General features: G+C 46.7%; 1 protein-coding gene and 1 long non-coding RNA gene across 5 annotated transcripts in view; both read right to left on the bottom strand.

Moving 5' to 3' along the window:
* The window catches only part of STON2 (stonin 2), a 170703-nt gene extending 153059 nt beyond the window's left edge, over window positions 1–17644 (bottom strand). For 2 of the 4 annotated variants that reach the window (XM_006049558.4, XM_006049559.4), the window contains exon 1: window positions 17484–17643. The gene's annotated coding sequence lies outside the window, so the exon portion shown is untranslated. Of the gene's footprint in view, window positions 1–14909; window positions 15378–17483 lie in introns of those variants that run through there. The other 2 variants (XM_006049560.4, XM_044924660.2) reach the window with 2 other exon arrangements.
* Window positions 17645–19120: 1476 nt separating this feature from the next.
* Window positions 19121–20821, bottom strand: LOC123328283. The gene is made up of 2 exons (XR_006543127.2): window positions 20058–20821; window positions 19121–19384 (listed from the first exon to the last, which is right to left on the bottom strand). It is a non-coding gene; the product is annotated as an uncharacterized LOC123328283 (long non-coding RNA).
* Between the last annotated feature and the right edge of the window lie 4440 nt (window positions 20822–25261).

Here is a 25261-nt window from a genome sequence, read left to right as displayed (position 1 = left end):
CAGGACAATACAATACGGTCAGTTCACTTCAGTCACTCAGTCATGTCCGACTCCTCACAACCCCATGAATCGCAGCACGCCAGGCTTCCCTGTCCATCACCAACTCCCGGAGTTCACTCAAACTCACGTCCATCGAGTCAGTGATGCCATCCAGCCATGTCATCCTCTGTCGTCCCCTTCTCCTCCTGCCCCCAATCCCTCCCAGCATCAGGGTCTTTTCCAGTGAGTCAACTCTTTGCATGAGGTGGCCAAAGTATTGGAGTTTCAGCTTTAGCATCATTCCTTCCAAAGAAATCCCAGGGCTGATCTCCTTCAGAATGGACTGGTTGGATCTCCTTGCAGTCCAACGGACTCTCAAGAGTCTTCTCCAACACCACAGTTCAAAAGCATCAATTCTTCTGTGCTCAGCCTTCTTCACAGTCCAACTCTCACGTCCATACATGACCACTGGAAAAACCATAGCCTTGACTAGACAGACCTTTGTTGGCAAAGTAATGTCTCTGCTTTTTAATATGCTATCTAGGTTGGTCATGCAAAGTCACCGTTTATTACCAAAAAGGGTGTACAACAGACATTCCTGACTCTTACACATTCATCCGGAGACCTCCCCACTACCTAAGCCCATCCCTGAATATCTCCCATCACTGACCCCAACTCCTAAAGCATGCATCAGAGGTGGGATCTGGAGATAAGGGAAGGCATGGTGTGAAGGGAAGATGCGGCTAAGAAATGAGCTTCCAGTTCAGGGATGGCCTGAGATTCAGGGTTAGTGTTGGGAATGTGGCGAGCTGGGGATGCAGAGCCAGAATGATGGTGTCTGTTTTATACATGACTTCTACCCTTGAAGACAGAAAAAAGTCCCCCACTCAAAACTGCTGCAATAAAGTGTAATTATGTTCATACAAAATCTAGGGGATGAATAAAAGCATGTTGTGTCTTCTGAACTATAGATAATTCAGTTTAACTCACTGAAGCAATGAGCCAGAGAAGGGTAGCAAGAGAAGAGGACGGCGAGACTGAGAGTCAGATCAGATGGGTCCATGGAGGCCATCCCATGAAGGCTGGGATCTGGCATAAAGGGAATGGAGATCAGTGAAGCACACGATTTGACAAAGATCCTTCTGGAAGCGATGAGGACGGGGGGGGGGGGGGGTGGAGGGTGGGAAGACCAGCTGGTAGTTATAGTGATCAGGCATTGCAAGATGAGGGGTAAAGAGGGGGGATGTTCTTTATGAGTCACTTAAGAGGTAAGATCATCCAGACACAGGGATGAAGTCTATCTGGGGCTCATTTAGATTGAAGGGGTAGTGGTCAGTGGATAAAAAGGATCCTGGAAAACCAGATACATTTTTAGTGTTGTCCTCCAAGATAAGGATTTTTGGGGGAAGAATGGCTAAGGGGTGGTAGGGACAATATGAGTCCACTTTTAGACCCAGTGAGTTCGATGGGCATTCAGGACAACCACACTGAGGTGTCTATGGGTCCAATCAACAGACATGTCCAGAGACGAGTGTTCATCGCACAGACTGACAGGTCAGTCATGGCTCTGGACTAGGTCACCCAGAGAGAATGTACAATATGAGGAACAACAGGAACCAAGGGTGGGAAGGTCAGCTGGGCTCAGGATAAACAGTCAGCCGGGACTTCACTATAAATGCCTTCTCTAGTCGGCTTCAGCAATATGTGAACCATGAACTTCCTGATGTTCAAGCTGGTTTTAGAAAAGGCAGAGGAACCAGAGATCAAATTACCAACATCTGCTGGATCATGGAAAAAGCAAGAGAGTTCCAGAAAAACATCTATTTCTGCTTTATTGACTATGCCAAAGCCTTTGACTGTGTGGATCACAATAAATTGTGGAAAATTCTGAAAGAGATGGGAATACCAGACCACCTGACCTGCCTCTTAAGAAATTTGTATGCAGGTCAGGAAGCAACAGTTAGAATTGGACATGGAACAACAGACTGCTTCCAAATAGAAAAAGGAGTACATCAAAGCTGTATATTGTCACCCTGCTTATTTAACTTATATGCAGAGTACATAATGAGAAACGCTGGACTGGAAGAAACACAAGCTGGAATCAAGATTGCCAGGAGAAATATCAATCACCTCAGATAGATATGCAGATGACACCACCCTTATGGCAGAAAGTGAAGAGGAACTCAAAAGCCTCTTGATGAAAGGGAAAGTGGAGAGTGAATAAGTTGGCTTAAAGCTCAACATTCAGAAAACGAAGATCATGGCATCCGGTCCCATCACTTCATGGGAAATAGATGGGGAAACAGTGGAAACAGTGTCAGACTTTATTTTTCTGGGCTCCAAAATCACTGCAGATGGTGACTGCAGCCATGAAATTAAAGACGCTTACTCCTTGAAAGGAAAGTTATGACCAACCTAGATAGCATATTCAAAAGCAGAGACATTACTTTGCCAACAAAGGTCCATCTAGTCAAGGCTATGGTTTTTCCTGTGGTCATGTATGGACGTGAGAGTTGGACTGTGAAGAAGGCTGAGCGCAGAAGAATTGATGCTTTTGAACTGTGGTGTTGGAGAAGACTCTTGAGAGTCCCTTGGACTGCAAGGAGATCCAACCAGTCCATTCTGAAGGAGATCAGCCCTGGGATTTCTTTGGAAGGAATGATGCTAAAGCTGAAACTCCAGAACTTTGGCCACCTCATGCGAAGAGTTGACTCATTGGAAAAGACCCTGATGCTGGGAGGGATTGGGGGCAGGAGGAGAAGGGCACGACAGAGGATGACATGGCTGGATGGCATCACTGACTCGATGGATGTGAGTCTGAGTGAACTCTGGGAGTTGGTGATGGACAGGGAGGCCTGGTGTGCTGCGATTCATGGGGTTGTAAAGAGTTGGACACGACTGAGCGACTGATCTGATCTGAGTCACGTCGTGGAGGTCCCACTCTGCAGTCCACCTTCCACTGTGGGGGGGCGGAAAACCACCTGCTTTGCTTAGAATCAAGAGGCATGCGTGTGTGCTCAGTCACTCAGTCCTGTCCAATTCTTTGCAACCCCATGGGTTGTAGAATCAAGAAGAAGAGCAGGTAGGACAGATTTTCATGTTCACGTCAACTAGCGAACGCTTCAGGTAACACCAAGTTGAGGGGGCTCTGGAGGCTCCAGGATGAGACAGAGAGAGGCAAAAACACAGGCAGCGTTAGACAGAACCCACAGGAGTTGTGTATTTCTAGTTTTCCAGCCCTGGGGGAAGTGAAACCTTCCTCACTTGTTTGCACCATGGGATTTACTTATGTTTTATGCACTTACCCTGGTACTTCCACTACATACGCAATTCATTTGTCAGGAAGGGGTCTCTGGTTAGGGCTAAGGCCAGGAGGCACTCAAACTTGAAGTTCTCCCCCTAGGAACTGATTCTTAACCTTATGTTTTTTTTTTTAATTGCAAAGTAATTTTTATTTTTGTCATAAATGTATGTATTGTGATGTATGTACATACAATAAAAAGAACATATCTGCAAACATTAGCTGGCTAACTTCTTACAATGATGAACACTATTGACATTTGTGCCGGATGATTCTTTGCTATGGGGGCTGCCCTGCGCCATGTACGATATTTATCAGCATCTTGGCCTCTACCTTCTAGGCACCCGTAGCATGCCCATTGAAATCATGACAGCTAACAGTGTCACCAGATTTGTCTGCTGGGACAAAATGACCCCCAACTGAGAAGCACAATTAACCTTACTTAAAAAAAAAAAAAGTCAGAGACCCTCCCCTCCAGGTAAATACACATACAGGCAACATTCTGTCTAAATTCAGGAGCTTCAGAGACATCTCTCCTAAGGTCCCTGTATGTGAAATTCCCAGCTAACAACTCCACCCAAGAACAACTTATCTAGTTCCCGCTGCTGTCAGACTTTTCAAAACGAAGCAAAACCACTCCAGGGGAGCAGAGCAGAAGGAAGCCAAGCACTGTGGCTTCTTCTGACCCTGAACTGATAAAATTCCTTATTTCCATTTTCAGCACTGCAGAGGGTATCTCCTTCCCTTTTTGAAGAACCTCTCCCCTCCCACTTCCCCCAACGAAACAAGACACAGGCTTCACACCAATACAGTCCACCCAAACGCTAAAAAGTCGGGCTGCCTCGCGGGCTGCGGGCCCTGGAGCTGGGCCCCTGGCTGACTGCAAAGCTGTCCCTGGGCTGCAGGCCCCTCACAAACAATAATCGCCCCAGTGCAGGCTGCTGACGAAGGCAGGGAGGGGTGCCTGGGTGTCTCGGATGACCAGGGACAGCGGCGAGGAGCCAGGCATGCTGGGTGGGCTTGGCAGGGTGTGAAAGTTGAGTAAGAATCTGTCCGCTGAGGGCTGGCCCTGTTTTCATAAATCAGGGCTTGGGCTTTGATGGATGACATGCACTGATAGATGCAGAGAGCAGATATGTGAGGGAGTGTCATGACTTGCAGGCAAAATAATCCTCACGTTATGAAATGGGAGCAACTCGGCCTCTTGAAATAGTGACGACTCACCCAACTCCGCCGTCCTACTCTATTTCCTTCTTTTAAATTTATTCCTCTAATTTCTAATCTAGTTACCTACCTTTTGATTTCTTTATTATAAAAGGCATGCCCTCTCACTAAAGGAAATTGGGAAAATACAGAAAACTGCTATAAGCACTAGGGTACTTCTGAAATGATTTCTAAAAACTCCCTCTGCAAGCACCTTTCCAGCTTCCCAGGAACACTTCTATTGTTTAAGGGGAAAGAGTTCCTCTGTGGGAGCAGGGGGAGGTGTCCCCACAGACAAATGGGACAGAACCCTTTGACCCCGCGATTGCCTGGGCTCTTACCCTGTGGCTGAGCATTATTTATTCTATTGTTTTTTCCAAGTGGACGGAAATTTCCCACAGTTGGTGCCTATTCTCCTTACTTCCTCAACCTGAAAGACCAGAAAGAAAAATTTCATCACCGCAAATTCTTTCCTATTAATTCTTCTCCTTGGTTATTTCTAATATTTTTTGCGTTCAGTCCTCACACCACCCCCCTCCATCTGGACAAGGTCCGTCCAGAATTCTTGGAGGGATTTAGGAACGAGCCACACGGCTCCACACATTTGGTCCACCACTAATAGTACTGTTCCCTTTGGTAGACATCTCACTGACAGTAACTTTTGCAAAACAGAAAAGCCACAAATTCAGAGCCTGTAAACCACATATGCAAACACAGCAGACATTCTAATTAGAGAACTGAGAGATGAGACTTCAGAATTCTATGCTCCCTACATCTTGGTTCTTACTGAGCTTACTTTGAGAGTAAGACCAAAAAAAAAAAAAAAAATTCAGAATTGCAATGTTGAGTGAAGCCAAGTGTCTTAGGTTCATTTTCCAACCAACTGTAAAACTTGAATTTAAATCTTAGATGCATTTTCCAACCAGCCGTAAAACGAATTTAAAACTGGGAGGCCCAGTTCATGTACTGGAAAAGAGTGAGGACTTTCTTACAAGGCTCACAGTGGTAAAGAGCACATACGAGGTTAGCATACATTACACAGAAATGCTGACACTGCCAGGGGTATCCACTTTCTCTGTTTTTTGGGTTTCTGAATGCCTGCGCATCTGCGGTTCACGTCCCAGTTGCCACATTCACAGGCCAGATTTGATCTCTGGATGCCCTGTTTCAATTACAGGGGAAACCTAAGTGGCTGACGTGTGTGTAGAATTTATTGCAGTACCTCCTTGACCTCTCTCTTTTATTTTGAATTAAAAAAAAAAAAAGGAAAATAGCAGCAGTGTGGATTAAATTAAAATGTGGTTTTCAGTTCAGGGAAGATTCAAAGGACTTTAAAAATGTGTGATCCGTCACCGTTCCTCACTTCTCACCCGTTGGCAGGGATGGGAGCATTTTACAGCGATAAAGTGAGTAACAGCTTCCCAGCATGAATACCCCTGCACTTCCTGGGCCCTCCAGTCTCAGAGACAGGCATTTTTACTCCCAGTTTCCATCTCAAGCAAGGTAAGGAAACACAGAGTGTCAGAGAGTAAGTCGCTTGCCCCAGAGCCTAAAGCCAGGTTGAGGCCAAGTGGTATCTGACCTGAGAACAGTGACTCCAAAGTCCATGCATTACAGAACTCAAACAATAAACTAGCTAAAGAAAACACCCGCATCAGAGAGGCCCACATGTCACTTTATACAGGCAAAGGGAAGAGCAAACGAGTGGGAATTCCCTGGTGTCCAGGGGTTAAAACTCTACACTTTCAATGTAAGTGGTGTGGGTTCAATCCCTGGTCTGGGAACTAAGATCTCACATGCCACAGCCTTAAAAAAAAAAAAAAAAAAGGAACAAACTAGAAAACTGGAAGCAGCCTGACTTTTCCACTAGAGCTGGAATAACTCCTGGCTCAACCCTCAGACCCCTCTTCTTGGCCTGCTTCCTTTCTTTCCCTACGGCTTTGGATCTATCCCCAGCTGGGGAAGCACCACCCAGAGGCCTCCAGCCCCGACTTCCCAGGACACTGCCGATGCACCTTCGTTTCATCATCCAACAGGCCTCTCAAAGTATCACATCCAAAATTGAACAGCTACTCTCTGTTCCCCAAAACTGCTCCACCAGAAGCTTTCCCTGCCCAGAACGATGGCAGCTCTTTTCCAGCTGCCTTGGGTTGGGGGGTGGGGGGGGGGGTGCGGGTGGAAATCAAGTCATCCTGGACTTCCCTCTTCCTGTTACACTGTTTCATTCATTGAACAAAAAAGGCATTTTATAAACATATTTATCAATGATTCCTTTGGCTGTGGCAGGTCTCAGATGCCACGTGTGGAATGCAGGATCTAGTTTCCTGTATGTATGTGTGCGTGTTAGTTGCTCAGTCATGTCTGACTCTTTGCAACCCCATGGACTGTAGCCCATGAGACCCCTCTGTCCATGGGATTCTCCAGACAAGGATACTGGAGTGAGTTGCCATGCCTTCCTCCAGGGGATCTTCCCCACCCTGGGATTGAACCCAGGTCTCCTACATTACAGGCAGATTCTTTATCATCTGAGCCACCAGGGAAGCCCCCAGTTCCCTGACCAGGGACTGAATCTGACTCCCTGCCTTGGGAGTGCAGGGTCTTGACCGTGGGACCACCAGGGAAGTCCCTCTCAAAGCATTCTTTGAAATGGCAAACTCCACTAGTACAGTTAATAGCTATGTCATTTGCATGCAAACTGGTCATGAGTCCCTTCACTAAAGCAGTTAGGTAAGCTTTATCCGTGGTAGCACTGTCTACCTACAATAATGATCACGCACTACTTTGCTTTTGTGCGCTATTGGATAAACATGTATGTGACACCTCCTGTCTCCCAGAGACTGACCTCAAAGTGCCTTACAACTCATTTAACTAAGTAACTCATGTACTCCTCAAAAGAGCTGTATAAACTAGATACTTTCATTATAGGAAACTGAGGCACAGGGAAGTTAAAGAATGCCCACCACTCAAACATGGATAGTCTGGCTCTGGAGTCTTAATGAACCTACAGCTTCATCTGGTTTTCTTGCGGCCAGGACCCAACTCTGCCAAGTGCCCAGGCTGGACTGCGTTTTCTTCACAGGACAGAGGCCACCGGAGGATGGGGCGCAGAGCCCCTGGTCCCAAGAGCACAGGGCTGCTGTGTGTGATGGTGCAGCTGGAGGTGCAGACACACCCGCCCAATTAGGCTGATGTGAGTGACAGCCGCTGAACTGGCGCAAATAGGTCTCCCTCCCAACTCACCCCCTTTCTAGCTAATACTTTATAACGAAAATTTTAAGGAGGAAGAGATAGGGAAAAGAAAGAAGGAAGTGTGCTTCAGCAGCCCTGCTGATAGTGCGAACCCAGAGAGCAAAAACAAGGGCCCGTTTCCTCCCACCGGGATCTCTGTGGGTGTGGTGGACAGCACAGACCGCCCCCCCCCCCAACTCCCGGCCTTAATTCTTTCTAGCACTTTTCCTTTTGTTTCCAGCCACAGCAGCGACTGAAAACTCCGGGAAATGGTGATGGACAGGGAAGCCTGGCGTGCTGCAATCCACGGGGTCACGAAGGGTCGGACACGACTGAGCCACTGAACAACAACAGAGGATCCGGAATTAGCAAAATTCAGTGAATGACAGCTATCGACCGTGATTTTGATCATTTCGATTTCAAAAAAGCTTTTTTCCCATCTTTCAACTGCCAGAGTCTAAAGTGGAGGGAGATCTAAGAACAAAGAGTACTGTTAAAAAATTAATACTTTGTACTGGGCGAAGACACAAGCCAAGCTATTTGTGACAACTCTGGGTTCATGGAATAGAGAGCGTTTAAATAATGTGTCACTGAATACGCTATGGATCACCCCAGCCTTATCCACTTAACTGTGGCATTACAATTACTCTCTTAACAACTGAAGTCAGGAAAGACAGACAAACATATTCGATTCCTAAAGCAAACAGATATAAAATCTGTTCTCATTTGAAGCAGCTCACATTAAAAAAAAAAAAAGGCAATTAGCTAACTTCAAAAGGCAGCCAATGGAGGGATTCTATCTTGCTGGTAAGGGTCTGGTGTCTCACTTCAAAGTTCAGGCAGATTGAAAGCCACTGACAGTCCTGCTATACTGCTTGGCATCTGGCGTGAAGAATGCTGAGACTGCCATTTCATTCAGATGGTGTGTTTGCACAAACCCACAGCACTGAAATGGTACCTCCTTTCAATGAGAGCCAGGGTTCAGCCTGAAAGAGAAGGGTGTAATTATCTCATCCCCCAAATTAAAATTAATGAGGACCTTTTGCGAGACAGTTGGAAGGCCTCCGTGGGGTACAATAATAGATGGAGAAAATCTTAACTAGATGTCAAGGGCCCAAGTTCTGAGAGCCACCATCCCGACGGGAAATCTGCAAAGCAACTGAAGCTGGGCAGCACCACATGCCAGGGAGATGGCATCAGGGGGTGTGATATGCCAGGGGATTCCTGCACGACTTTCAACAAGTCGTTTGACCTTCCCACGTCATTTTTCGCAAGTGGAGAGAGACCGACCTCCTGCCAGCTTGACAGAGTTTATGATGGGATTAGACCGTATTTATAAAGTGGTTTGTCATCCTTCACTCCAAAGTGCTTTCCTATTAATAAAGTGAAATGTTAAGAAGGTCAGATGAGAGTCCGGCGTAACTCATCTTCTAATGAATCACTGAATGGCTTCGTTTTTCAGGAGGTGATGCAAACAATGGAAGCTGTCAGGATATCCGGATTAGAGGGTCAGACGGGGATTGAGAAAGAAGACTCGAAGTAGCTCAGGTTTCCCTTCTCCCCTCTCCCTTGATCCCTTCACTTAGATACAGAAGTTGAGTCACAGTCCTCAACAAGCCCGTGCTGACCATCAGAGCCACAGTTCACTTGGGTCCATTCCCTAAAGCCCAATGGTGGTGGTTTAGTCAAGTCGTGTCTGACTCTTGTGACCCCATGGACTGTAGCCCGCCAGGCTCCCCTGTCCATGGGATTTTCCAGGCAAGAATACTGGAATGGGTTACCATTTCCTTCTCCAGTGGATCTTCCCGATCTACGGATCGAACCTGGGTCTCCTGCACTGCAGGCAGATTCTTTACCGACTGAGCTACCAGGGAAGCCCCCTAAACTCCGATGCTCCCACCCAAATGCTACTTCTCCCTCCAATCCGATGCAACTGCTCTTCCATGAGCCTTCCCAGCCCAGGACAACCTCAGAAAAGACCCCATTTCTGGATTCACAGCATGCGTTCCCCCTCTGAGTATGTGGCTCCTCTTGGCCTTGCTGTTATGTATCTATTATTAATTCTGCACAAATACTATACCCTTTCTCAGATCAGAGCACCAAGTGTTACCCTTTTCTGAATTCCTCATGTCTTCCTCAGACCCTTATACTCAGGAAACACTCAATGCCATTCATGCGAAGCCTCCCGCCAAAGATATTACTGGGCAGATTAGCAATCTGCCAAGTAGCTTCACACTCCTGACTGTGACTAAATACTATAAAGGACACTGACCACCTCTTGCTGCTAGTGAGGCCACCTTCAAGCACATAAGTCTGGGTTAGTGTGGGACCAACTGCAGTGACAGATGTGTATACAATGAACAAAAAAATTCAAGGAACTCTTGAGTTTTCAATCCTGCCCTTCTATTATCCATCTATAGAATTTTGGCTGTTTCTATCTAAGTTGTCACATTTCAGAAAGACAACAACAGCACCAGAAACTTACCACCAGAAATTGCTAGACATGGAAAAAATATACACGGTATATTCCCAGGTGGCTGCTGCTGCTGCTGCTAAGTCACTTCAGTCGTGTCCGACTCTGTGCAACCCCATAGACGGCAGCCCACCAGGCTCCCCCGTCCCTGGGATCCTCCAGGCAAGAACACTGGAGTGGGTTGCCATTTCCTTCTCCAATGCATGAATCTGGAAAGTGAAAGTGAAGTTGCTCAGTTGTGTCTGACTCCTAGCGACCCCATGGACTGCAGCCTACCAGGCTCCTCAGTCCATGGGATTTTCCAGGCAAGAGTACTGCAGTGGGGTGCCATTGCCTTCTCCGATATTCCCAGGTGGAGCAATTGGCAAAGAATTTGCCTGCCATTGCAGGGGACGCAAGAAACTCAGGTTTGATCCCTGGGTCAGGAAGATCCGCTGGAGAAGGAAATGGCAACCCACTCCAGTGTTCCTGTGTGGGAAATATCATGGACAGAGGAGCCTGGCGGGCTACAGTCCACAAGGTCGCAAAGAGTCAGATATGACTGAGTGTGCATGCACACACATGACATGATCCATAACATTTATTCAATATAAACATACAGAGAGTATGCTATTTATGTAGTTATTTAATATCTGTGATTTTTAAATGTCAAATATCTGGATGAATGCTATCCAACAATGAACAAAAACACTTTCTAATGAACATGTTCAGTGTTTTACATCCCTCCTGGCTAGTTTAAGTGTCCCTTTCCTCACTGGTTCTCACTCATGTCTAGGGTTTGGTTTGCTACATCTTTTGAAACTGCAGGCCAAGTTTCCTGGAGACCTGAGATTGAGGGAACTGTGGAGTTCGCTGTAGAGCTGATCAAGGGAAGGTAACACTAAGGCCAATTCTGCAGGAGGAGGAGAAACAGCCGGCCTTCCAAAATTACCTGGACAGGGTAACAGACAGATCTGACCAACGGAGCTGGCCGCAGGCCTCCTGGACACAGGCTACAGGCTTTCACATCCTTCTGGAGGTACCCAGAAACCTAGGGAATTCTCCTGCCTCCAAGGGCACACTTGTATTTATTTTTAATTCATTTATTTTAATTGGAGGCTAATTAATGTACAATATTGTGGTGGTTTTGCCATATATCGACATGAATCAGCCACAGGGGTACATGGGTCCTCCCCATCCCGAACCCCCCTCCCACCTCCCTCCCCATCCCATCCCTCTGGGTTGTCCCAGTGCACCAGCTTTGAATGCCCTGCTTCATGCATCAAACTTGCACTGGTCATCTATTTCACATATGGTAATATACATGTTTCAAGGCTATTCTCTCAAATCATCCCACCCCTGTCTTCTCCCACAGAGTCCAAAAGTCTGTTCGTTACATCTGTGTCTCTTTTGCTGTCTCCCATATAGGGTTGTTGTTACCATGTTTCTAAATTCCATATATATGCGTTAATATATTGGATTGGTGTTTTTCTTTCTGACTTACTTCACTCTGTATAATAGGCTCCAGTTTCATCCACGTCATTAGAACTGACTCAAATGCGTTCTTTTTAATAGCTGAGTAATATTCCATTGTGTATATGTACCACAGCTTTCTTAGCCATTCGCCTGCTGATGGACATCTAGGTTGCTCCCATGTCCTGGCTATTGTAAACAGTGAAGGGCACACTTTTAAAGTGTCATTTGTCAATCACCTTTCTATTAGGAAAATGATCTTTTTCAAATCTCCTTCATTTGATAGCATGCTGTCGAATTGCGGTATTGGAGAAGACTCTTGAGAGTCTCCTGGACTGGAAGGAGATCCAACCAGTCCATCCCAAAGGAAATCAGTCCTGAATATTCACTGGAAGGACTGATGCTGAAGCTGAAGCTCCAATACTTTGGCCACCTGATTCGAAGAACTGACTCATTGGAAAAGACCCTGATGCTGGGAAAGATTGAAGGCAGGAGGAGAAGGGGACGACAGAGGATGGGATGGTTGGATGGCATCACCGACTCAATGGACATGAGTTTGGGTAAACTTTGGGAGATGGTGAAGGACAGGGAAGGCTGGCGTGCTGCTATCCATAGGGTCACAAAGAGTCAGACACGACTGAGCGACTGAACTTAACTGAACTGAATATGCACAGAGTTTCTAGTATATTCAGCCCCACAACAAACCATTTTATACTCATGACACCTTGAAACAAATACTGTAAATTGCGAGCCAGCACTCAAAGGTTGACCCTGAGAGTATTTCATTCATTCACATGATGTCCATTGGGCAGGACTATCACTGATTAGACTTTTGCCGCATCCGGGATTTATAAAAACACAGTGAAAAGAAAACAAACCCTCATTATGGCTTATTTCTTGTGTCATGTTGTACATGCCAGCATATTTTCTCCTTAACGTCTGATCTTGGCATGCTTTCTCATTACAGGAGCTGTGAGTCACAGCTAAGGCGACTGTCACAACTTCCTCCAACCAGAAGCAAGATCCAAACTAGGAATGACCTTGGGTTCTCAGGGGGTTATTTATCCAGGGGGCGGTGATCACAATTTGCATGATCATATGGTACAGATGTTTATTCATGAAGACCCGCAAGGGAAACGAGTAATTTTTTCGACTGTTTTAAAATTCAGCCAAATGTCCACCCAGTGAGCAAACCCAGCTCTGGAAGAAATCAAAATCGGGATGACAAGAAGTGTGACGGGTCAGGACTGGAACTGCGTTGACAGACTCATGGACTGGACAGGGCGTGGGGGCAGAATGACAAAGGCAGGGTGGCACATTTCTCGCCTCCCCGAATCGGAGCTGTTCTCGTCTCCTGACGAGAGCACTGTGCCTGCCGTTCAGTGTAGCCCAGAGACTCAGTCACTCTTACAGGCCAAAGCTGGCCTCCAGCAAAACTGCCACATGGATTATCCTGGGACCTTCCAGATTTCTCCTCCTTCCACTAGGCCCTTCCATTCAGGTCTTTCCCCTCAACTCTGTCATAATTCCTCCCTGTAATTCGGTGACTTTCAGAGTGTGGCGTCTGGGCCAGCATCATTATCACCTGAGTACCTCTCTGAAATGCTCATTCCCAGGCTCACCCTGCTGTACTGGTTCAGAAACTCTGGTATGGGAGCCCATAAATCTATTTTTTCAAGCCTTCTAGGTGATTCCAATGCACCCTAAACTTTGAGAACAGTTGCTTTGGATGATAATTATGAAATAAGGACTTTAATGTGAGAGAGACGCCCATTTTTGAAGACCTGTGAAGACCTGTGGGCTTCCCTTGTAGCTCAGTCAGTAAAGAATCTGCCCACAATGCTGGAGACCTGGGTTTGATTCCTGGGTCAGGAAGATCCCCTGGAGAAGGAAATGGCAACCCTGTCCAGTATTCTTGCCTGGAGAATTCCATGGACAGAGGAACCTGCCAGGCTACAGTCCCTGGGGTTGCAAGAGTCAGACATGACTTAGCAACTAAACCACCACCTGTGAAGACAGGCCACCCAAATGAGCCACTTCTAAGTGGACTCTCAAGTCATGTGACAGACAGTGAGAGGGAGAGATCTGAGATCTCAACTGCTTCAGTCTCCCCACATTGCTACTAGAGATGCACTCACCCTGAAAATTTGATCATCTCAACCACCTTAAAACCCTTGGAGTAACACAACCTTCTAAATCAACTATATGTCAACTGGGCTTCCCTGGTGGCTCAGATGGTAAAGAATCTGCTTGCAATGCGGGAGATCAGGGTTCAATCCCTGGGGTCAGGAAGATGCCCTGGAGAAGGGAATGGCAACCCACTCCAGTACTGTTGCCTGGAGAATCCCATGGACAGAGGAGCCTGGCGGGCTACAGTCCATGGGGTCGCAAAGAGTCGGACAGGACTGAGAGCCTAACACTACTACTACTATATAGGTCAACTGAAAAAAAACCTTCAGTGGCTGCTCCCTGCCTATAGGATAAAGTCCCAGGCTCCTGGCACATAACCCTGTATCATCTGCCTCTGGGACACCTCCCTGGCCTTGTTTCCTTCTGCGCTTTCCCTCCTAATCATCTCTGCCTCCTTTGCAAGAGGTTACATGTGCCCACACCACCAACATTAGCTTTGGCCACGTGGCTTACCTTGGCCAACAGCATGAGGGCTAAAGTGACACCCACTCCTTCTCAGCAGACCTTTCAGGGCCATGGTCATCTCGTTCTGTCACGTTCTCTTTTTCCCCTCTCCCATGAACAAGATTAGTATGTCCCAGCAAGAGGCTGTTTCTTCAGCCTTGAAAGTGAAACTCACCCAGTCTTGTCTGACTCTTTGCGACCCCATGGACTGTACAGTCCATGGAATTCTCCAGGCCAGAATACTGGAGAGGGTATCCTTTCCCTTCTCCAGGGTTCTTAAGCCTTAATGGGCCCCAAAATGGAGACACATGAGGAGCAGAACCATGAATGCCCTACCCTGGACATGCAACATGGGTGAGAAACAGATGGTGGTGGTAGTAAGCCACTGAGATTGGGACGGGGTAGGCGGGGGTAGGTATTTGCTTATTTTTCCTAAGATGACTATTATACCACTTCTGATATCCCGTGCCCTCTCTTTCTGGAATCCTCCCCTCCGCCCTACTCTTCCTTCCAATCCCAGCTCAGTTCTGTCTGCACAAGAGAATTGCCTGTTAGTCTACACTCAGCTCAGGTGTATCCCCTCAACCAAGTCTCTCTCTCTCCAGAGAGACTTTCCCAGGTACAGTTCATCATTCTTACCTTGTAGACCTCCTCTGTCTGCTACTGATCTATAACCACATCCCTGGAATGGCACTAGGGGTTTCTATTCATTAGCACCATCCTTAGTACAATTCCTCCAAAAAAAAAAAAAAAAAAGTTTTTTTTTTTTTTGAGCCCTCATTTTGCAATGTGAGAGAGACTTTGGCTCAGAAAAAATCAAGCAACTTCTCCAAGTTTCCCAGCTGTCAGGGGCGGGTGTGGCTCTGAACTCGGCAACCTGCCCCCTGCCCCATGTGCCTCTGTGTCTCCTCCAGTACAGCTTCCAAATCCCTCCAACTCCGGTGCAGAGGGAGGGTCTTCTCACCAACAACTGAAAGGGCTGGTGAATTAATCTGACATTTGAAACATCTGACTTCCCTGGTGGCTCAGACAGTAAAGCGTCTGCCTAGTTCGATGCCTGGGTCAGGAAGATCCCCTGGAGAAGGAAATGGCAACCCACTCCAGTACTCTTGCCTGGAAAATCCCATGGACGGAGGAACCTGGTGGGCTACAGTCCATGGGGTCGCAAGGAGTCAGACATGACTGAGTGATTTCACTCACTTTGGAAGATTTACATCTGGAAGTTGGCTCCTTACCCTCTCAGATGATAGTCACGTTCTCTGAGTGGATGTATTTATTCTAAGTTTCCTGGTAAATGTGCCAGAGACCCTAGGAGCACTGGGGCTCTTTACCTGCGCCCTCTCCCCAGCTCTCAGGTTGTGGGGGTAATGTTCTGAGAAAGATAGACAGGTTCCCACTAACATTACTCTACAGCTGCCCTCCCCAACCTTTTTGGCACCAGTAATGGGTTTCATGGAAGACAATTATTCCACAGACCAAAGTTAGGGGTTGGGTTTCGGGATGATTCAAGCGCATTTACTACGCACTTTGTTTCGATTATTGTTTCATCAGCTCCTCAGATCATCAGGCATTAGATCCCAGAGGCTGGGGACCCCTGCCCTAGAGAATCTCTGGGAAGGCCCTTTGGGGTTTGTCAGGGGGTGGGGGGGGGTAGGAAACAAGTAGCAGAGGGCTCAGAAATCCAAGTGAGTCTGATATACATTGATATTTTAGCTTTTAAAAAGACAAATTCAGGGAGTGAAACATTTATCTGACTCTTCAAATTAAACAAGGAAAGTGACACAATGGCAAAGAACCGAAGCAGACCACCCAGGTCAGAAACTGGGGGAAAAAAAAAAAAGCTTCAAGTGGGAACTATAATTTTAGGTTTCTGTGAGCCGTTGGCATTTTGTTGTGTGGTTGGGTTTTTGTTTGCTTTTCTCTTCTCTCTCTTTTAAAATTCACTTGTTTTAAGGGAGGAGTAGGGAGTAGAAGAATGTTCAAAGTTTCCCCCTAAATCAGCCATAGTAATGAGGCAACACAGTCTTTTCACATGACATTCATACACTTTTTTTTCCAGGGCTACAAAGTTTTCTCAGTTACTAGTTGGAATCCATTTATCTCTCACCATTCCAGTGAAGCAGGCTTGTTTTTCTTTTTTTAAATCCCTCAAAGGATATAGTACCTTTAAATGATACCATCAGTAACATTAGTAAGATTACTTTTCCCCTTCAAGTGTAAAAAGCTGTTCAGAACTCCAAAGAGTCACCGGGCTCGTTTGGACACGTCTGATTTACTCTTTAAAAAGCCCATCCGCTCCGTATAATGAACACTAAGCCAGCGTTTATGGAATACTTAAGCGCTGGCCTCAGTGTTTTCCAGCTTGGCTCACTTACTCCGCAAAGCCACGCCATCGGGCAGGTAAAGGCACTGTTTTGACTTTACAGTCTAGAAGAGTGAAGCGCAGGAGACCACGAAGGACCTGCCTCGGAGAAAGAGACGGAGGCCACTAGCTGTACAGAAACCAGTTAATGATTGACTCACAGCCCTGGGGCAGCTCCTTTTAGTACAGGCTGCAACACACACACACACGCACACACACCAACCACATCAACTCTCTTCATCTCAGCGAGAGGGGCGGGTGTCAGGCAAATCGCTTGGCAACGCGAGGAGGAAACTCCATCCAAAGGCCGGGTCCAGGCCGCCTCTGGGCGCTGTCCAGCGGGCATCGCGCCTGAGAGGCCAGGTTGGGGTCCCTGTATCCGGGCACCCCGAAAGTGGGGCGCAGAACACCAATGCAGTTTTGGGGAGGGTTGGGGTGAGGGGTGGACGGTGGAGAAAAGCACCGTCCGCAAGGACACCTGTTGTCGCCTCTCTCGCTCGGGCCCCACGAAGACGTCCCGGGGACCCAGATCTCGGGGCGGACACGCACGGGCAGACAGCGCCTGTGTGCGGGTCAGGGTGTCCAGGGATCACGTCTTCCCCCCCGACCCTGCACCCCTGCCCGCCTTAGCGGACTCCCCTCTCTCACTGTCACCGCTGGAAGCCCGCGGTGGGGAGCGGCTGGGGAAAGCGCGTCTCCCCGGGGCATTCCAGCCGAGGCAGCTTCGGGGGGCTCCAGGGGTGCTTGCGCAGCTCCCGCAGCGCTACGACCTCGCGGCCGGCCCGCCCCCGGCCCGCTCCACCCGCGGGGGCCCGGAGCGCGATCGGCCTCCCAGCTCGGGGAGCAGCTACCTGCGGCGCGGCGCGCAGAGTCCCGAGGTCCGCCGGAAAGTGGCCGCGGCTCAGCGGGAGCGGCGCCGGCCCCGGGGCGCCCCCGTCCCGCCGCGCGCTCCTCCCTGCAGCGCTCGCTCCGGGGCGGCCAGGCCGCCGGCTCCGAGTCCGAGCTCGCTCTGCGCCCAGCCGCGCCGGGCGCCGCTCCCGCCGCTGCGGATTGGCCGAGGCGCGAGCCCGAGCCGCGCGCTGACTGGCCGGCCGGGCGGTGGGCGGGTCCTACGCGGCGCGGACCCGCCCCGACCCCGACCCCCCGCGCCGCAGCCCCGCGGCGCCTCTCTGCGCCCGGAGCCCGGAGCTCGGAGCCAGACGCTGCAACCTGGGCCCTGCCGCGCGGCCAGTGCAGCTCAGGCGCGCGGCCCGGGGGTGCAGGGGGGTGGGGACCGCCCAGGAGGCTGTCCCACAGCCCGTGTCGAGGCTGCATGGTGCGGATTGCTGCTCTACCGTCTCACTCTTATATGAGGTTTTGACTCCGCATTCATTTAACGCTTTTCCTCTCAGTTCGGTTCAGTCGCTCAGTCGTGTCCGACTCTTTGTGATCCCCTGGACTGCAGCATGCCGGGCTTCCCTGTCCATCACCAACTCCCGGAGTTTACTCAAACTCATGTCCACTGAGTCGGTGATGCCATCCAGCCATCTCATCCTCTGTCGTCCCCTTCTCCTGCCTTCAATCTTTCCCAGCATCAGGGTCTTTTCCAATGAGTCCGTTCTTCGCATCAGGTGGCAAAGTATTGGAGTTTCAGCTTCAGCATCAATCCTTCCAATGAATATTCAGGACTGATTTCCTTTAGGATGGACTGGTTGGATCTCTTTGCTGTCAAAGGGACTCTCAAGAGTCTTCTCCAACACCACAGTTCAAAAGCATTGATTTTTCGGCGCTCAGCTTTCTCACATCCATACATGACCACTGGAAAAACCATAGCTTTGACTAGACGGACCTTTGTTGGCAGAGTAATGTCTCTGCTTTTTAATATGCTGTCTAGGTTGGTTTTACTATATATACATATATATATATATAGGCATTCTCTCTCTCTCTCTCTATATATATATATATTAAAAAAAATAAATATAAGCTATAGGATTATAGCTATTAATGCTATTGGCCACCTGACTCATTGGAAAAGACCCTGATGCTGGGAAAGGTTGAAGGCAGGAGGAGAAGGGGATGACAGAGGAGGAAATGGTTGGATGGCATCACTGCAGTGATGGACATGAGTTTGAGTAAACTCTGGAAGTTGGAGATGGACAGGGAGGCCTGGTGTGCTGCAGTCCGTGGGGTCGCAAAGAGTCGGACACAACTGAGAGACTGAACTGATATATATATATATATAGGCACAGGATGCAGGGCAGTAGCTCATAAACAGTGGGCACCAAATTGTGTTTCTAGACTCAGATCGTACTTGACATGCAATCTTTGTGGAGCTTGCAAAGGGTAAGCGACTTGTCCAAGGTCCTAATCACGTTAAGAGATTACTAAGGACGAGAAGGACAGCGAGGTCTTCCTCGACAAGGAATCTTTACCTAGCTATGGAGATGAGTCTAAATAATAATAACAACAACCCTAACGTTTCCATGATGCGTAGTATTCGCCAGTCAGGTTTCCAAGTACTTTGCATATATTAGTTCAGAAATGCATATAACAGCTGTCATAAGTATGCACACAGGTCCTTTGTGGACAAGAGATATCAGCTCTGAGTGCGAGAGATTTTCATCTGGAAGACAGTCACCCTGCATTGCGATGGAGAGGCACAAGTTAGAATGGAGAACAACCGTCAGGAATTAAAACTGTCCACATCTTCATCTCTCCTCCCATTTTAGTCTTCAGTCCTCCCAACATTCTCTCACACCTGCAATGAATCTTTCTAAAGAATAAAAACAGTCACTGTAAATCAGGGTGCTCCCAGAACTTTGTTCTACCACTCATCAAAGGACCCCAACCCCATCCCAAAACACCCAGCCAGACAATGAGTATAAACAAAATAGCACAGTTTCTATCTTAGCTTTGACTTTGGTTGCAGTAATGTCTTCTTGACAGCAAGTATATAACCATTTTCCTACAGGTATTTCCCCCTAGTTCTTTTCTCCTGTGTTGACAGAACCCTTGAGAGAGAAATTTAGTTTAATAGAGAAGTTAAAAGACCCTGGTGAAAGCCAGTATGACCCATTCTAAAGAGCCTGATTTTTGCCCTAAGGATTAAGTATTACTTCCTCAGTCGTGTCTGACACTTTGTTACCCCATGAACTGTAGCCTGCCAGGCTCCTCTGTCCATGGGATTCTCCAGACAAGAATACTGTAGTGGGTTGCCATTTCTTTCTCCAGGGGATCTTCCTGTTCCAGGGATCGAACCCAGATGTCCTGCATTGCAGGCGGATTCTTAACCATCTGAGCCATCAGGGAGTGAGCTGAAACACACTTACTTTGAAAAGCCTAAGACCCTTGGAGAAAACGAGCTCAGTTTTCTCCAGTTTACATTAATGGATAAGCAATCAATTAACTTCATACTAAAAAGATGTATTGGTATAGTGAAGCCTTACCTGGTAAAAACGAGGGCACAGTAGATTGTATGAGGAAGTCTCTTTCACCAGCATCCCTCCCACGCACCATGGGTGTGGCTTTTGGTAAAGCAGAAATTCCATTTGGATTGATCATGCAGTCACTCTGAATAAAAGAGGCTCCTTCAGCCAAAGAACTAGGCTAACCCCAGATGATTTCTTAAACTGATCAACCTTGGTCTCATCACACTAAACTCAGCCCCCCTGGAAGGATACATGGAAGACTCTGGTTTCCTGGAACTTCCCTGGTGGTCCAGTGGCTAAGACTCCTGGCTCCCAACCCAGGGGGCCTGAGTTCAACCCCTGTTGAACTCAGGTTGGATGGCATCAGGGACTAGATCCTGCATGCTGCAACTAAGAGTTTATAAGTAAATATTTTTTTTAAAAAATCTGGATTCCATCACATTCACTGTGAAATCCCCCTTTGGCAGGAACTTTTTGTGTATCCATCTCTCATCCCTGTCTCCTCTAGCAAAATGCTTTGCTTGGTTCTGCTTCCTGTGTGGCTTTTCTTCCCTGGCTACTTGGCACTCAAGACAACTAAAATAGCTCTTCCTCCATAAGGCCATCATTAGCTCTCCCAGGCAAAGGTAGAATCCCCTCACCTGTGTTATATCTGCATGACAGCATTATAGTTTACATGGCTGTCAGCCGGTGGGAGGTAATAGGTATTCAGTAAACATGAACTGATTGCCTAAAGTCCTTAACAGGGTAACAGGGTGGCATTAAGGAGACTGGGGCCACACCCTTATCCTGGTCAACAGGGCATCCTCCAGGTCCAGACTGGTGTGGGTCAAAGTGATCACCAGCTTGACCTGATAGTGAGCAAGCAGTTTGTGTATGTCAAGCACTATCAAGTAAAGAAAAGAATAGTTCTCTCTTAAATTTATGCAAAATAAAATGCTGCAGCTGATTTAGAAAACACTTCGGCAGTTCCTGAAAGAATTAAACATAGAGTTACCTTATCACCCAGTAATTTTGCTTCTAAAGTATATATTCAAGAGAATTTAAAACATATGTGCATGCAAAAACGTGTACACTGATGTTCTCAGAAGCATTATTCATCATAGCGGATAAATGCAAGCACCCCACATTTATCAGCTGATGAATGGATAAACAAAATGAGGTGCATCCATATGATACAATGCTATCCAGCTATAGAAAGGAGTGGATACAGATACATGCTACAATATGGATGAACCTTGAGAACACTATGCTAAGTGAAAGAAGCAGAGACCCAAAGGGCATCATATTGTAGGATACCCTTTAGATGACATTTCTACAATGGGCAGATTTATGGACACACAAAGCAGATTAGTGGTCGTCAAGGGTCTTGGGGAAAGAGAAATGGGGAGTGACTGCTGAATGGATCTGGGGTTCCCTTTTGCAGTGATGAAAATGTTCTAAAATTAGATAATGATTATGGTTGCACAACTTTGTGACTATATTAAAAATCACTGAATCTTTTTTTCATGTCCACAGCATGCATTCCAAGAGTGTAGAAACTGTCAGGGAAGGCAATGTCAGTTAAATCCTAAAGTGTAGTAGCTAAAAGTATAAAAGTGTAGAGAAACAGAAAAGCCTATGAAAAAGTCAGATTGTCTTGCCCTCGTGTTGCAGCTTTCAACAACAGATCTTTTTAGATCTGCATTGTCCAACTGAACATTCTATGGTAACGGACATGTTCTCCATCTGAGCTATTTGTTATGAAAGCCACTAGGCATATGTGGCTATTGGACACTTGCAATGTGGTTAGTGCAAGTGAAGAACTGGATTTTCAATTGTATTTAAATAGCTACGTGTGGTTAATGGCTACTTCCCTGGCAGGGTAGCTTTTGCAGGTTTAGAGGACTAGAGCCATCTTCACTGGCAGTTTGGTACAAGACTTCAGGGCATGGGAATGGGAAAGCCTATGTCCTTCTGTCCCAAAGCCTAGCTCAACCCTGTATCCAGGGAAAATCCCTTAATACAATCTCATTCCTCCTGATCTCCTCCCTTCTGTGAACTCTTAATGACTTCTATCAATAATACAGTGTTTAGTTTTGTCTTTATGCAAGGTGCTTCCATTCCACAAATATTAATGGACCAAGCGCCATGAAGAATTCTGGGGAGAGCAAGGTCTGTAGACAATGTCAGCCACATCTAAGGGCTGGCCTCAAAAAGACTGAGAAAAAGAAAAGATAAGAGAAATCCTCTACTGGGATCTGGTTGCTTCCCTTCTTTCCTCCAGCTTCTCCTGCTCACACATACAATACTCTTCCAAGTGGGAAATCCTGCTACTAAGATGCTGAAGAATCTTTATTTAGATTTCCAGTTTCCCACTTAAGCCTTTTAATGTCCTTAATTCCTTCAGCACACCTTCCAATTCATGTAGCTCTTTCCCTTCTATGAACTTTCATTGACTTTGAAATTAATAGAACATAATGGCTCCAAAATCACTGCAGATGGTGACTGCAGCCATGAAATTAAAAGACGCTTACTCCTTGGAAGGAAAGTTATGACCAACCTAGATAGCATATTCAAAAGCAAAGACATTACTTTGCCAACAAAGGTCTGTCTAGTCAAGGCTATGGTTTTTCAGGCAGCCATGTATGGATGTGAAAGTTGGACTGTGAAGAAAGCTAAGAGCCAAAGAATTCATGCTTTTGAACTGTGATGTTGGAGAAGACTCTTGAGAGTCCCTTGGGCTGCAGGGAGATCCAACCAGTCCATCCTAAAGGAGATCAGTCCTGAATATTCATTCATTGGAAGGACTGATGCTGAAGCTGAAACTCCAATACTTTGGCTAGCTGATGCGAAGAGCTGACTCATTGGAAAAGATCCTGATGCTGGCAGAGATTGAGGGCAGGAGGAGAAGGGGATGACAGAGGATAAGATGGTTGGATGGCATCACTGACTTGATGGACATGAGTTTGGGTGGACTCTGGGAGTTGGTGACAGACAGGGAGGCCTGGCGTGCTGTGATTCATGGGGTCGCAAAGAGTCGGACACGCCTGAGCGACTGAACTGAACTGAATGACTTTCTAAGTGTTCTTCTGTTATGTGGTGTCACCACTGCAAGATTTATTTGCTACAGAAATCCTTACTGAACTCCTGCTTATTTTTGTGCTGGTATAGTCGTAGGGGGCATGGATAAAAAGAAAGACAGGGTCACTGGGAAGCTGAGAGCCTAGCGAGAAGGCCCACAAAGACACTGTTCCGTAGAGTTTGGCTTAATATTTATTTATTTATTGCCACACCATATGCTTTGTAGGATCTTAGTTCCTCTACCAGGGATTGAACCCCAGGCCCCAGCACTGAAAGCATTGAGTCCTAACCACTGGACCACCAGGTAATTTCCAAGTTTGGCTTACATGTGTTGGAAGGTTCACTGAACGCACAGGGCAAGGAACAAATGAGTAGACATAGAGAAATCAGGGAAAGCTTCTCAGAAGGGGTGGTGTTTGAACTGAAGGAATTTGAAAGATGAACAAGAATTTTTGAAACATTTTTTTAAAAGTAAGATGCTATTTTTATTTTTTTAAGTGAAGTATCAGTTCAGTTCAGTTGCTCAGCTGTGTCCAACTCTTTGCGACCCCATGGACTGCAGCACGCCAGGCCTCCCTGTCCATCACCAACTCCTGAGTTCACTCAAACTCATGTCCATTGAGTCGGTGATGCCGTTCAACCATCTCATCCTCTGTCGTCCCCTTCTCCTGCCTTCAATCTTTCCCAGCATCAGGGTCTGTTCCACTGAATCAGTTCTTCGAATCAGGTGGCCAAAGTATTGGCGTTTCAGCTTCACCATCAGTCCTTCCAATGAATGAATATTCAGGATTGATTTCCTTTAGGATGGACTGGTTGGATCTCCTTGCAATCCAAGGGACTCTCAAGAGTCTTTTCCAACATCACAGTTCAAAATAGTTAACATTATGTTAGTCTCAGGTTAGCAACTGAACAACAACACCACTACCAATATAACTAACCAATGTTTGTATAGATTGTGAAATGATGATCAATTCTTAAAATGTAAGATGTGATTTTTTTCTTTATAACTTAAAATTTTTTTAATTCATTTATGTATAATTTTACCACCCAAAGTTGGATTTGAGGCAGCATGTCAGGGAAAGCTTTGGGGACCAATGTTTGAAAGAATACATTAACATCAAAGTCCAGCTCAGCATCTGTGGCAACGGTTTGTATTGCTAACAATGGTGTTAACTGGACAATCACTCTGACTGCCCTCAAGGCTTAATCCTGAGAGCAAAACAAAATAAATATAAGACTCTCTGATTGGAGGAAGTTGAAAATGTCTCACCTGTACTATTGCAATATCCTTCTTACTGGTCTCTTGTGTTTAATCTTACTTTCTTCTATTCCAGTGTATCCTAAATTCCAGTCATCTGTGTTTGACTGTACATTCTTGCAGATGTACAAGAGTCTCCATGTATCAGCTGTACTTGTTGCTATTGTTGTTGTTTAGTTGCTAAGTCATGTCTGACTCTCCTGTGACCCCATGGCCTTCAGCCCACCAGGCTCCTCTGTTCATGGGATTCTCCAGGCAAGAATATGGGAGTGGGTTGCCAGTTCCTCCTCCAGGGTATCTTCCCAACCCAGGGATCAAACCCAGGTCTCCTGCATTGCAGGTGGATTCTTTCCCACTGAGCCACCAGGGAAGCCCCTATCAACTGTACTATGGTTCTACTTAGTATACACTTAACTGTTTCTTAACAGTATACACCTGTTTCTTTAAATTTGTCTCATTTTGCTCAACTTTATTGAAAAGGAATTTTTATATCATTATAATCAATGAAAAAACCAGTATCACTTGCCATAAATAGAACATTAACCACACAAAAAATAGTAGAATGAAAATAAGCCATGTTATCTAATCTTAGCAGGATACTGTTGGCTGCTGAAAGTTCCAAGGTTGAGGTCCTGCTTTTTCTTTGCTCAAAAGGAAGAGAATCAAGATTTAGGGCTTCCTTGATGGCTCAGACGATGAAGAATTCACCTACAATGTGGGAGACCTGGGTTCGATCCCTGAGTTGGGAAGATCCCCTGGAGGAGGGTATGGCAACCCTTTCCAGTATTCTTGCCTGGAAAGTTCCATGGACAGAGGAGCCTGGTGGGCTACAGTCCATGCAGTTGCAAAGAATCAGACCAGACTGAGTGACTAAGCACAGCACATCAAGATTTCAGTTCAG

This window comes from Bubalus bubalis, chromosome 11, assembly GCF_019923935.1.
Source record: "Bubalus bubalis isolate 160015118507 breed Murrah chromosome 11, NDDB_SH_1, whole genome shotgun sequence".
Taxonomy (NCBI): domain Eukaryota; kingdom Metazoa; phylum Chordata; class Mammalia; order Artiodactyla; family Bovidae; genus Bubalus; species Bubalus bubalis.
The sequence above is the reverse complement of the archived record's forward strand: the minus strand, read 5'-3'. Positions and strand labels throughout refer to the sequence as shown.